The following is a 10,902-nucleotide window of genomic DNA, read 5'->3' on the forward strand; positions in this document are numbered from 1 at the left end:
AGACTAACAGACAGACTGACAGGCAGAGAAACATGGAGACAGGCATACAGGTAGACATATTAACAGACAGACACACACAGAGAGACGCAGAAAGACAGACGTGTATATAGTAGACAGGAACAAATGAAAAAGTGGCCTGATAAGGATTTAAAAGTCATTGAGAAGTAGAAATGGTATCCACCCTAAGTAGTTAGTACATGTGGTGGGGCACCTGGCTGGGTAGAATGCCATATATATGTTTTTTTTTTCAAGTAAGACCCTTTTTAACCCTTTTTCTGCTGAATAGCAACTTTTTCAAAATTAATCATTTTAGACATAAATAGAAATGCTCATGGAATGCTCAGTTAGAAGGTTTATTTAACACTCAAGATAAAGCTCTTGATCTGCTTAAAATAAAAAAAAATATATATATATATAAATTGCAAAAAGTTAACTTAAAAAGGTAAACAAAAGTTCAAGTTTGAGTATTACCCTTTAACCCCGGGATCAGACTCTTTTTCAGATTGTTCTCCGGGGTCATCTGGTAAAGCAATATGTAGATACTATCATTCACATGCTTAGGGACATATTGGGATTTTATTTTTTTTTCTTAAGTTTTGAAAATGATTGATCAATTAGGTACCTGATACTGGGGCATCCAAACTTCGACCCTATTTAAGGTCTCTACGTAATATACGTTTTTGAATATGTACAATGCGCATCAGTGACTTCATGTTAAATAAAAATGTTTAGCTTTTAATGCTGACATTTGACACACACAGGGGTAGACAGGTACATGTAGATAGACCATTTGATCCTGCTCTATCCCTCCCCTCTTGCCCTGTGTCACAACACCATTCATTCCACACGCATTGGAAAAATGGCGACATCGCAACTGGATCAGGTTAGCAGGCCACCTTTGCCTTTACTACCCGAAGGTCCATCTTATAATTTCATTCGAGTTGATTTAGAGTTTCACCACTGAGATATCATCTATGCTCTCTACAGGCTCTGGGAGAAATTAATATGTATGTACATACAGTATTAACACGCTAAGGGTCCGACTTTGTCCGAGGAACTCCTCTGAGGCGGCCTGAAGCCTGCCCGTATTCTCCGCGCGGTTTTCTTTTCGCCTACGTTCTACGTGTTCCTAACGAGTTTCGTCGCGATCGGCCTACTTTAAGTGAGATTTTGAGGCCAATCGTCCGCCATCTTGCCTTCCTGCCCGGTCGTGGTTCTGTGACGTCATCGCGCTGTGCCGCGTCACAGTTCGAATTTTAATAGCACTCCCAAGACAATGTGAAAGTCCCAGTCCAGAAAGATATATTTTCCGTCGACTTCTGATAGCCTTAAGTTGGAGAGACGTTAACTTGAAAAATATTCTCAAACAGGAACTCTATCCAGTTCCACTATCACTTGCAAACTCAAAATTATTTAACTATTTAACATACCTATGCATTTATTTATGTTTTTATTTGCTATTTACATTATTATAATTTTTATCAATTTATTATTATGATTTTTTTCGCATCCGACCTAGATATGGACCAAAAGGTCTCCTGTCGGCATGCTCCGCCTTTGTAATCCTTTGTAAAATCGACACCCTCATCGAGAAAACAACTGCAAAAATAGTGACAAACCTACCCAAGAGTCAGTCTGTCACCTTTCTCCTGATAGATGCACCGGCCCTCATTCAAGCCATTGGTATGCCTGAAAAAGGCAGTGGCTTAGGGGATCTTGCAGAAGTCCTTTCGAACATGGTGAAAAGAAAGTTTAGAAAGGGTTATTCTCAAGTTGATGTCTTGTTTGACATATATTTGGAGACATCCATCAAGGATGGGACACATTCTGGTCGGGCTGGATTGATGAGACCAATCAAATGAGTAAAAGATTCAAATCATGTCAAGTTACAACAGACATAAGAACATAAGAAGAACATAAGAAATAAAGGAGACTGCAAAAGACCATAAGGCCTACACTAGGCAGCTCCGTATCCATCAACACCTGTCATCCCCATCCATAAAGTTGTCTAATCGTTTTTTAAAACAACTGATAGTATCAGCGCTTACTACGTGGTTACTAAGTTTATTCCATTCATCGACCACCCTATTTGTAAACCAATTCTTGCCTATTTCCTTCTTAAATCTAAATTTGTCCAGTTTATACCCATTACTGCGAGTCCTGCCCTGTTGTTTTATTATGATGACCTTGTTTGCATCACCCTTGTTATAGCCTTTGATCCACTTGAACACTTCTATTAGATCACCCCGCACTCTGCGTCTTTCCAGAGAGTGTAAGTGTAGGTGCCTAAGCCTCTCTTCGTAAGGCAAATTTCCGAGTCCTTGTATCATTTTGGTCATTCTTCTCTGTACTGATTCTAGTGAATTTATGTCCATTCTGTAGGACGGAGACCAAAACTGTACCGCATAGTCAAGGATGGGTCTAACTATCGCTAGATAGAGTTTAATAATTACCTCTGCACTTCTATTCGTTACCGTCCTAGCAATGAAGCCTAATGCGCTGTTTGCTTTATTTCTGGCGCTAATGCACTGCTTCCTGGTTTTAAGGTCCGGACTCACCAGAACTCCCAAGTCCCTCTCGCACTCAGATTTTTCTAAAAACGTGTTATCTAAGTTGTATCTATTTTCGGGGTTGTGTAGCCCTACGTTTAACACGCTACACTTAGAGATATTGAAGTTCATTTGCCATTTCACCGACCATGTTAACAGTTTATTAAGATCATCCTGCAGAATCTTGGCGTCTTCTCCTGACCTAATTAGGCGTCCTATTTTAGTGTCGTCCGCAAACATCACTATTTAACCCATCGTCTAAGTCGTTTATATACATAATGAACAACAAGGGACCCAAAACCGAGCCCTGGGTGACCCCGCTAGTAACATTGCCCCACCAAGATTTTATTCCATTTATGGTGATCCGCTGTTTTCTGTTACTAATCCAAGCTCTAATCCATTCTAACACTTTTCCTCCTATGCCATTGGCTTTGATTATATTTAGTAGTCTCTGGTGTGGCACTTTGTCGAACGCTTTGCTAAAGTCAAGGTAAATAACATCGTAATTTTCATTGTTGTCTGACGCCTTATATACAGCTCATCACACATTCCAAGAACAAAGCAGAGCTAGTTTCATTTCTGAGTGAAGAACTTATGACGAGTGCCAAAGACCTGCCAGAAGGCCATCAACTGATAATTGCGGGTGGGTTCAACGATACAGATCAGTCTTGGTCGTCATGCCGAAGTGGCATCTCACAACTGAAATCTAGTCACAAGGTGGCAGATATTCGGCTCATACTACGTGCAAAGGAGGCCAAGGTTGTTGGTTACAGCCGTGTGGTTATCCAATGTCGTGACACAGATGTCCTTGTTCTTGCTCTGGGTCATCGTAAACACCTACCATCTGAAATATGGATGAGTTGTGGAACTTTAGAGAAGCCAAAGTACATTTCTGTTCATGCACTTAACTACCAACCTTTGGTTATGGACAATGTTATTGCATACTATGCGGTAACAGTCTGTGACACAAGTCAGTTTTCCGGGAAAGCTAAGCGAAGTACTTGGAAAGTCTATGTGAAAGAACCAGCCTTATTGGAACACATTGGAGAATCCCCTGGACTGTCGGAAAAGGCTAGGGCGTCTGGAGAACAGTTCGTTTGTTGCATCTATGAATATGGGATTGAAGATGTTCACCAAGGGGAAGAGTTTAGCCGAGTCATTGCCGCCGTCCCAGGATGCACTCCATTCGCATCTTGATCGTGCAAATTACCAGGCTTTCATCTGAAAGAAGACATTAGAACCAAAACCAGATTACCCTCTCCCTACTGATCACGGCTGGTTAATAGAAAATGGAAAGTGGAAGCCGAAGTTGATAAGGTTAAATCCAATTTCAAAGAAATGTGGCGAACTAGTCACCTGCTCAAGTTAACTTAAGTGCAGTCCGAGAAGATGCGGCTATCTTAAGAAAATAGGGTCTTGCACCAGTGCTTGTCTGTGAGGGAATTTGTCAAGATGAGCCGCAGTTAAAGAGAATGAAATCTTACTGATTTGGGTTGAAGGAATGTAATTAATTCTGGTAATTCATCACTTCAGGAAATCTGTACATTATAACAAAGGTTCCTGGAAACTGTCGTACAAAAATGGTTAAAATATCCCAAAATGCTGTTCATGTCATCTGAACTTATGGAAAGGTCAAACTTATTAGTATCTAGAAATTGTAAATTACCACAAAGCCATTCATGTGTATTAAATTTACTGTTGAAGTTCAGTATACTCGTAGACTATTCTGCAGACTGTTTTGAGTGAAAAAAGGCTCGAGGTTTGAAACCCCAATACACAGCCGTAAATTGATCGATCATTCTTAAAACTTCGAGAAACTTCCCTGATATGTTTCTAAGCCTGTGAATTGTAGTATTTGTATATTACTTTATCAGATGATTTGTCAGTGAGGCAAAAATTAAAAAGGGTCTGTGAAAATTGGCAGTGCGAAATTACCAGTTATCTACGTCTGAATACGTATTAAACAGCACCTGCCTAACTGTCGAAGTAACATTTCACCTCCTCATACTTTGTTTCGTACAACAAAATCGCCTAAATTACGTCCTAGAGCCGATTTTATACCCCAATCTAACCCCGAAAAATTGCTGCCAAAGTTGCCAGTTTTATCAATAACAAATTTTGGATGCCTTTTATAGTCAATGAATAGGGCTACTTGGTGATTACTACAAATTTGATCCTCAATGTAAGGCCTATTTTTGGCGATTTTTTTAAATTGCGGCATACGACGTATATCGCTGATGCTCACTACATAAAACAGCTGCGGCATATGACGTATGCCGCTGACGCTGTAAGGATTAAAGGACATTAAGGAATACCGTTTTCCAGAAAGATGTAGTGATTCGTGGATCAACTTGGAAAAAGAAATGGTGTAGTTAGAGATCAGCAAATATAAAAAAAAATTGACTGATGGAAGCAAAGAGACGTAATCCCAACAATCTTGTAATTATCATGCATATCATGTTCTGGTAAATACCGTTATATAAATATAAACGCGCTCTCTCTCTCTCTCTCTCTCTCTCTCTCTCTCTCTCTCTCTCTCTCTCTCTCTCTCTCTCTCTCTCTCTCTCTCTCTCTCTGTCTCTTACACGTACACACACACACACACACACACACACACACACACACACACACACACACACACACACACACACACACACACACACACACACACACACACACACACACACACACACACACACACACACACACACACACACACACACACACACACACACACACACACACACACACACACACACACACACACACACACACACACACACACACACACACACACACACACACACACACACACACACACACACACACACACACACACACACACACACACACACACACACACACACACACACACACACACACACACACACGCACGCACACACACACATATCCGTTAGATGGACGGCGGAGATTGACGTCCTGAAGAAAAAGTGAAATTCTCGTGGATCTCAACGCAAAGGAAGTACCTATTGTATTTACAAGGGGGTGAAATTACTCGTGGTGTAGTGGGAAAGTGAGGAAAAAGGAGAAGGGGAGGGATAACTGAGGGAAATGGAAGGAAATGAGGATGGAGAGATTAGAAACATAGATATGAGTAGCACAATAGAAGGTGAGGATAATAATTTCCATGAATTCAATGAGGGGGAGGGGGCGGATACCAACCTCCCCCGACTGGCAAGACTCGAAGAAAAACTTGAACAAATGACCGAACATTGGGAGAGTAGGTTCGGTAGAATGTCAAAAATGGCGGAAAGGGTTGAAAGATTGGAAGCACTAGAGAAGGCAAACGAAAACTTAACTAAGGAAATAGAAGAACTTAAAAGACAGTTAAAAGAAGTAAAAGAGGAGAATGAAGAATTAAAGAGGAATAGTAAGGACAACAAATAGGGTTGGGAAAAAAACCCAAGAAATCAGTAAAGTTGCATTTACTGACATAATCAAACAACAAATGAAAGAACAAACTGAAGACTCAGTTATTAAAGTGATGCGACAGAAGGAGAATATAATAAGAGACTTAGCATATAAAAAGAAATGTATAATTATATTAGGAATGTAAGAGAAACATAACCCAGATAGAACTACAAGAATCAAAGAGGAAAATGAAAAAGTAAGCAGTTTACTAGAATTAGTTCAGGAAGATGAACCAGAAATAATGAAACAAATCGAAGAGAATTTTAGGCTCGGAAAGTATAGTACAGATAAGACCAGACCAATTAAGATTAAATTGAGGTCACAAACGACGGCAGAGAATATCTTATCCAAAACAGGGAAACTAGCAACAAGTGAACAATATAAAAAGGTATGGATAAAAAGGGAAATGAATAGAGAGGAAAGAGAGGAGGAAAAAAAGAAAAGACTTGAAGCTAAGGGAAAAAACGAGAACAGAGATTCTACTGGAGAGTAGTGAATATGAAAGTAAGGAAATTCGACATACTAGAGAAAAACAAAAGGGAAACAGAGAACACAATGGAAGTGGCAGAAAACTAAGAGTGTCTTACACAAATATAGATGGATTAATAACAGGATTGAATGAGCTGAATGACTATCTGAAGGAAAAAGAACCAGACATAATGGGAATTGTAGAAACAAAATTAAAAGGTCCACTACCACCCAACAGTGTAGGACATGATGCATATAATTATTGGATTAGAAACAGAGAGACAAAGCAAGGGGCTGGAGTTATGTTCCTGACTAAGAAGGATATAAACGTGAGGTGTGTCACATATGGAAAGAATACAGTAGAGATGATTATGATCGAAGTGGTAGACAGAGATAAGAAGAGCAGAAAGTTTGTGATAATTTATGTGCCTCCGAAAACAGCCTCGTGGGAAGAGAGTGAACATAAAAGTATGTTAGAAGACACAAAGATAACATTAAATAAGATAATGGAAGATGGAGGAAGAACAGTTATGATGGGCGACTTTAACTGCAAACAAATCTGCTGGGAAGAGATGACAGTAAAGGGTGGAGACGGCTCATGGGGAAACGCTCTACTTGAGATGATTACTGACCATACAATGACACAGTGGATACAGGAGAAAACTAGGTATAGAAATGAAGAAGAACCATCGAGACTAGACCTAATAATTACATCTGAACCTAGAATAGTGGACAAAGTTGAATATAAAACACCAATAAGTAAAAGTGACCACATATTGATTGAACTGGAACTAAATAAGAAAAAATACATGAAAAGAAATGAACTATATAGAAAAGGAAGATTGATGTATGAAAAAACAAACTTTGATAAAATAAGTGAATTCTTTCAAAAAGAAAAATGGGAAGGAATATACAAAGAAGAAACAACAGTAGAAGAGAAATGGAATATTTTGACAAAAATTTATAAAAAAAGGAGTGGAAAAGTATGTCCCAAGACAAAAACAAGAAAAAGAATATGTAAAATGCTGGTACAACAAAAGTTGTAGGGAGTTAAAAGACAAAAGAAACAAAGCTTGGACCAAATGGAAAAAAAACAAAAGGCCTGAAAAATGGAAAATATATACTTGTTATAGAAATGAATATGTACAAACGTGCAGAGAGGAAAAGAGAAAATATGAAAAAGATGTCATAGAAAAGTGTAAAGATCAACCAAAACTATTCTACAGATTTGTAAACAACAAACTGAAAAAACAAACAAGATTTGGAGAAATTAAGACAAGGAGGAGTTGAATACACAGATGAAATTGAAATGGCGGAAATTATGAACAAACATTTTAAATCGGTGTTTACAAGGGAGAACATACAACCTGAAGAGATCGAATGGAAAGAGAAAGTCCCCCCCATGAAAGAAATAGAAGTAACAAAGAATGAAATATTGAAACACTTGAGTAATCTTGATGTCAGAAAATCGCATGGACCAGATGAAATAGCAAACTGGATTTTGAAAGAATGCAGGAATGAACTGGCAGACAAAATACGTAGCATAATAAACAGTTCCTTGAAAGAAGGAAAAGTTCCAGAAGATTGGAAAAAAGCAAATATAGTACCTATATATAAAGGAGGAAATAAAGAAGACCCTACCAACTATAGACCAGTCTTTCTAACAAGTACAATAGCAAAAATTTGTGAAAGAATTGTCAAAAGTAGATGGGTAAAAAAATAAATAAAATAAAAAGTGCTAAATCCAAGGCAATTTGGATTCAGACAAGGACGATCATGCGTCACCAATTTAATATGTTTCTATTCAAGGCTAATAGATATAATATAAGAAAGAGATGGATGGGCTGATTGTGCATTTCTAGACCTAAAAAAAGCTTTTGACAAAGTACCACATAAGAAGTTGCTTAAGAAATTAGAAACTGAAGGAGGAATACAGGGCAAACTGCTTAATTGGATGGAAGACTTTTTGCAAGAAAGAAAAATGAGAGTAGTGATAAGAGACAAACACTCAAAATGGGATGAAGTAATAAGCGGTGTTCCACAAGGAACAGTTCTGGCCACAATAATGTTTGCTATATATATATCAATGATATGGATGAAGGAATTGAAAGCTATATGAGCTTCTTTGCAGATGATGCAAAACTACTGAAAAAAAGTGAACACGGAAGAAGATTGTGAATCACTACAGAGTGATCTAAATAAAGTACAGGAATGGAGTAGGAAGTGGGAGATGGAGTTCAATACAAAAAAGTGTATAATGGAATTTGGAAAAAGCAAAAACAGAATAACAGGATCATATAAATTGGGAGAAGAAGGAATAAAAAGGTAGAAAATGAGAAGGACCTGGGAGTCATTGTTATGAATAACATGTCACCTGAGAAACATATAAATAAGATTTTTGGAGAAACTTATAATTTAATAAGAACAATCAAAGTTGCCTTTACATACCTGGATGAAGAAATGGTGAAGAAAATTCTAATCACTCTGATAAGACCAAGATTGGAATATGCAGCAACGATATGGTCACCAGGTACAAAAAAATGTATAAAAAAAATTGAAAGAATACAAAGAGCAATTACAAAATTGGCACCAACACTCTCAAAACTATCATATGAAGAGAGACTACCAAACTTGAACTACAGACACTAGAGCAAAGAAGAGAGAGAGGAGATTTGATAGCTATTTACAGAATCATGAAAGGCATAGAAATTACTGATAGAGAGAATCTGATCAAATGGGATGATAGAAATACAAGAGGACACGGAAAGAAAATAAAAAAAGACAGCTATAGAGGAGATCTGAAAAAGAACAGTTTTCCTCACAGAGTAATAGACAGTTGGAACAAGTTAGATGAGAAAGTGGTGTGTGCAAAAACAATACATGAATTTAGAAATAGTTTAGATAAAATGAGATATGAAGACGGGACACCACGAGCATAGCTCCCCTTCCCGTAAAATACAACTAGGTACAACTAGGTAATACACACACACACACACACACACACACACACACACACACACTAATGCCAAATCACATCATTTCACTATCAAGCTGATCAAGGACACTGATTTATGATTTCGTTCCTCCGGTGTGATTGGTAACTGTACCAATATTCCATTCCTGCAGCACTACCACTTTCAATGAACCCAAAACTAAATTGTATATCTTGTCTACCATTTGCTCCTTTCATTTATTATTGAAACATTCAATTTGAGATCATATCGATCCTTTTTTTTTACATCTAGTGATTTCAAGATTTTGAAACGTATGTGTATTAATAAGTGTGCATGTGTATATGTATGTGTAGGCGTAATGACATGTGTATGTTTGTTTGTGTGTGTGTGTGTGTGTGTGTGTGTGTGTGTGTGTGTGTGTGTGTGTGTGTGTGTGTGTGTGTGTGTGTGTGTGTGTGTGTGTGTGTGTGTGTGTGTGTGTGTATGTGTGTGTAGAACGTGCGGAAAAGTGATGTTTACTAGCTGAGTATTTTTTTCATATGTGCATTAAAACATTTGATTTTTTTTTTTTTTTTTTTTTTTTTTACTAATGCTGAAATATCTTATTTGGGTCAGTGGGATCTCCATGTACTACTAGAAACAGTGTTATGGCTCTAGAACTAGGGCTAACAGGGTATTAGTATTATATCTAAGACTGTTACTCTGGTGATAATTAGACTCATTCTTGACTATATAGTGCAGTTTTTGTCTCCGTCCTATAAAACGGATATAAATTCATTAGAATCAGTACAGAGGAGAATGGCCGAAATTATGCAAGAAATTGAAAAATTACCATAGGAAGACAGACTTAGGGACTTTAACTTAATCTGGAAAGAAGAAGAGCGCAGCGTGAACTAATAGATTAAGGTATTCAAATGGGTCAAGGGCCCTAACAAGGGTGAGGTAATGATATTAAGACAGTTGGATAGGACTCGTAGTAATGGATTTATATTGGACAGATTTTGGTTTAAGAAGAAAATAGGCAAGAATTGGTTTACCAACACAATGGCTAACGAAAAGAATTGACTTTATAACCATATATTTAGCGCTAAAACAATTGGTTATTCTAAGAGAAGATTAGATAAATTTATGTGTTGGGATAACAGGTGGTAAGGGAAATGGAACTGCAAAATGTAGGCCTTAGGGTTTCTTGAAGTCTCGTACATTCATATCTTCTTATGTTCTTAAACTTCATGATAAGACTACTTTCATTTCGCACTATACTTAACTTAAGGCATATGACGTCTTTTTTTACATGATAACACATAGTTTATATTAAATTCAGATAAACACCTTTTTATGAAAAGCTTCATCTCTACAAGACAAGAACAAAGAAAAATACAAGTTCAAGATATACTGAGTCTAAATAATGATCCCGAAAGTAAATATCATACTTAGTGGTGAAAGTAAGTGTGATTCTCTTACTAATCGATTTTCTTCAGGTGTGAATTAAGATATCT

Source organism: Oratosquilla oratoria, unplaced genomic scaffold, assembly GCF_046742065.1.
Source record: "Oratosquilla oratoria isolate Oo_2021 unplaced genomic scaffold, ASM4674206v1 SCAFFOLD48, whole genome shotgun sequence".
Lineage (NCBI taxonomy): Eukaryota > Metazoa > Arthropoda > Malacostraca > Stomatopoda > Squillidae > Oratosquilla > Oratosquilla oratoria.